Genomic DNA, 4,393 nt, shown 5'->3' on the forward strand with positions numbered 1-4,393 from the left:
CCACTTAGTGTATATCACAGTGTATATTACAGCAAGAGGTTGTCCCTGGGTAACCAGTGGTGCACGAATTTATCTCTTATTATCTCATTAAAAGTTTTACCCAGGAGCCATTTTTTTTCTTACCAAAGACAGAGCTAAATGTACATAGAAGGGGTGTCCCGAGGAAAGAAAGGAGGGATAAAAGTTTTTGACCATAGCTCTATAAATAGCCGGATAGGACCTCTAGGTAAAGGGGATTCATTTTTTTTAGAGAGAGCTAGCAGAAGAAAACCCCCAAATCGCTAACCCTAATCTTCTTCTTCTCCGACAAGATCTCGTCGAAATTCAGCCGTTCCGCCGGAGATCCGGTCGTCGGAGCTTCTCCACAACATTTTCTTTACATCCTCTTCACTCCTACATTTATCAAAGCTCAAGATCCACACCCTAGAGACCTAAATCTATTTCTCTAAACCCTAGAGAAAATCTTCTTCTTCTCTGGTGAAATTCCGCCAGAATCGGGCGGATCTCTATGGATTCCGACGGATCTCTATCATCTCTTTCCTCATCTGTTAGATCTATGCTTGTTGACATTTCATCTTCTCCGATTGATCTTTTCCGGCAACATCTTTTCTGGCCGACTCTCATCATCTGCAAAAGAGAAAAATCCGTGAGAAGAGAGAAGAGAAAGAAACTCTGCGTTTTTAGAAAGAGAAAATGGATCTCAAACCCTCTTTTCATCTTCTCTGGCGAGTCTCCGACAAGTTTTCCGGCTGGATTTACGCTCCGATCATCTTGTTCTCCTCGATCATCTCCACCATCGAATCTCTGAAATCCTTCTGAGGGTTAAACAAGCGCTTCATCACAGCTAAGCTATCAAAACGTCTCCATTTCTCTATTTTTGCTCTAAATTCGTCAAAATGGGAGATCAATCAAGATTTCTTGAATCTTTCCCTCAGATTTTGTGATTTTCCTCTGGTATCATTCGATCTGATGATTTTGATTTGGGAGAGACGATTCGGAGGCGATAATCTTGAATTTTACATACCCTCGAAGCTTCAATATATGATCCTCTTGAAGGAACTTCTCCTTCACAGGAATCCTTCTCTTCTACCGGAGTTCTTGCCACATCTCCACCTTCAGACTGAGATTCAGAGTCCTGTTCGTAAATTCCTCGCCGAGCTGATTGGTGAAATTGGATTGAAGCATGTGGAATTTTTATCTGAAATAGTGCTTGTTTTGATATCCTTTTTAAAGGATGATACCCCGGCAGTTGCTCGACAGACCATCGCTTGTGGGACAAATTTATTTCGTAATGTGCTAGAGTAAGTTGCAATTCAGGGTTTATTCTCTAGAGAATTGGAGAATTCACTCGAATCATCATGGACGTCAATGCTAAAGTTTAAGGACACAGTATTCCCAATGGCTTTCCAGCCTGGAAGTGATGGAGTTAGGTTGCTGGCAGTGAAGTTTGTTGATGCAATTGTTTTCTTTATACACCAGATTCTAATAGCTCTTCACAGCCACCTCTTCATCAAGATTATGATGGAAAAGTAGTAGGGTTCAATATATCGTGGCTACATGGAGGTCATCTTGTGCTGAAGGTTGGGCAGTTGGCTACTGAAGCAAGTCATAGCTTGGGGCTACTGCTTGATCAGCTTCGGTTCCCTATGGTGAAATCTCTTAGTAACTCAATCATCATTGCGCTGTATTTTACCTGTTTTAATTGGCTTTGATCCTTCAAGCTCTGTTATCAAAGGAATGTCTGTTTCTGGTGCACATTATGTCTTGAAGAATGCCTTCTTGGGCTGTTTGAAATGTACACATCAGGGTGCTGCATCGTGGCGCGGCCGTTTGGTTGATGTTTTGAAATCAATGAATTCTGGGAAGTTAGCAGAACATGCAATTGGACTAGTTGACAAGATTTCCATGGGTATTGACCATAGTACAGGGGAGTCACATCCTACCAAGGAAGAGAAACTGTTAGAGCAAGCTTGTGATGGCATTCAAATTGACATGGGGAGGAAGAGATGTGCAGCTCAAGATGTCAATTTGGTCCAAGATGATGACACACCTGGGAAGCGGGCCCGACCAGCACTTAATAAAACAAAAGAGTTCAGTTAATACAAATTCTTCTTTAATTCAGGATAACCAACCTTTGATCGAGTTGTCAGGTTCTACCGGAGATGCAGATACTGGACCTGTGGGGCAACTTGTTGCTTTGTTTGGGGCATTGGTTGCCCAAGGCGACAAAGCTGTTGGATCGTTAGATATTCTTATTTCAAGCATATCCTCTGACTTGTTAGTTGAGTGCATTTCCGCAAATAGCATCACTATTAGCTCTCCAACCTTTTGTATCTCATGATACTCGTGACGTTCATTTGGAAGAAACGCAGCAGAAAGTGACCATGACTGATACTGCTGATATAAGTGATATGACTGCACCAGTGACATCTACTGGTATTGCTTTTCCTGAAATTTCATTAGTTTTGCCTGGAATGGAAAAGGTAAGGTCGCCCTTGCCATCGGATACAAATGTGGATATTTTAGAGAATGAAATACCTAGTCTGGATTCCACTGTTCGCATTGTTCAAATGCAAGACACCCTGGATGCTTCTCATTCAGCCACTGGCAATATGGAAGGAACAAGTTAGGAGCAAGTCCCAACTTCAAATTCTCCATTTTCTACCCAATGTTTACTTCGTAAGATGTCAGTACCCATTGTCAGCTTGACCGATGAAGAGAAGGATCATCTACAGAAATTGGCATTTGAGCACATAATTGAGGCTTACAAGCAAGTAGCAGTAGCGGGAGGCTCACATATCCACTTTTCTGTTCTTGTTTGTTTGGGGGTTGAGTATCCCTTGGAGTTAGACGCATGGGGGCTTCTACAAAAGCATATATTGTCAGATTATTTGAATCATGAGGGACATGAGTTGACATTGCGTGTGTTGTACATGTTATTTCGAGAGGCAGAAAAGGATCAAGACTTCTTCTCATTCACGACGGCTACTTCAATTTATGAATCATTTCTTTTGACTGTGGCTGAAACCCTTCGTGACTCTTTCTCAGCTTCAGACAAATCTCTAAGTAGATTGCTTGGTGAAATGCCTTATCTTCTGAAGGGAGCATTTAAACTGTTAGAGTCTTTGTGCTCTCCTATAAGCAATGAGAAAAATGAGAAAGAATCCCTAAAAGGAGACCGTGTTACTCAAGGCCTTAGTGTTATATGGAGCCTGATTTTGCTCAGGCCTCCCATTCGAGATGCCTGTTTGAAGATTGCTTTGCAGAGCACAGTTCATCACTTGAAGGAAGTGCGGATGAAGGCAATATGTCTGGTAGCGAACAAGCTATATCCTATGCCATGCCTCGCTCAGAAAATTGAAGAATTTGCCAACGAAATGCTACTCTCAGTAGTTAACACTTATCATGATATGGAGGGAATAGATGGTGAGGAATCAATTACTGTGGTGTCAAAGGATACTTATTTGGAAAGGATTTCTAGTGGAGGGCAGGCATCAGTGAGTGCAATAACAAAAGAAGTTTCCTCTGATACTACTCAGTTATCTTCTACCCATTGTCGATGTCACTTCATCTGATTCAGAATTGAAGTAATTGGCGTAAAGAGGCTAAATTCATATCCCTAACCGTGTTTCAGGTAAGCATGATATCTCTTTATCTAATCAAGAGTTTAAAAGAAATTGTAGACATTAAAGTCTGTTTAGATACTTCTTGTTGTGTATTCTAGCCTAGAACTGCCATGTTTGTATTATTTGTTATTAGAATAAGTTTCTCAATTATCTTGTTTAAATGTTTACACTAGTCAGTGTATTTTGTGTCTTTAGCATTCTTATGCTTAGGTATAAGAGTGTGCGCAGAAAATTTTATTCTGTTTATTTTCTGAGGAGCATAATGGATTGAGCCGTGCATCACATATAGGAATTTTATTCTGTTTAATGTTATTATGTCATTGCTCTTTATATAACCTGTTTATGAATGCTTGTGCTGTCATAAGATATATGTGTTAATGATTTGCAAATGGAAAATGTTAAGAGGGCGATGAAGGCGATAGCCCAAGCCCATCCTTAGAGGGATTTATTGGATCATGATAGTACCCTCTCCCTTCTTCTTTCCTCTTATTTAGGCAAAGAATCCTCAGTCTTTTAGATACCCAGAAACCTTTAGTTCTTCATTGTAAGGGCGATGACAGAGTCATCTATATCCCTCTGTTTAGGGAGACAGGCTATGTCTCGTGCAGAGAAAATCTTACCTTTTGAAGACAAGCTTTGTCTCATTAGCGAGTCATACATAAGAGAACCCAAATCTCAAATAGAACACCTCCTTTAGGTTAAAGACTGACTTGGTCTGTTAAAAACCATACCTGTAGACACCCACATTTTGCTTTACTTTAACCAAC

At 40.6% G+C, this 4,393-nt stretch overlaps 1 pseudogene; it reads left to right on the forward strand.

The window, feature by feature from the left end:
• The first annotated feature begins 969 nt into the window (after nt 1–969).
• On the forward strand, nt 970–3,575 carry LOC143883114 (uncharacterized; annotated as a pseudogene).
• Nucleotides 3,576–4,393: the final 818 nt, after the last annotated feature.

Source organism: Tasmannia lanceolata, unplaced genomic scaffold (assembly GCF_043159265.1).
Source record: "Tasmannia lanceolata isolate RefF3 unplaced genomic scaffold, GAP_Taslan_0.1 ptg000008l, whole genome shotgun sequence".
In the NCBI taxonomy this organism is placed as follows: Eukaryota; Viridiplantae; Streptophyta; class Magnoliopsida; order Canellales; family Winteraceae; genus Tasmannia; species Tasmannia lanceolata.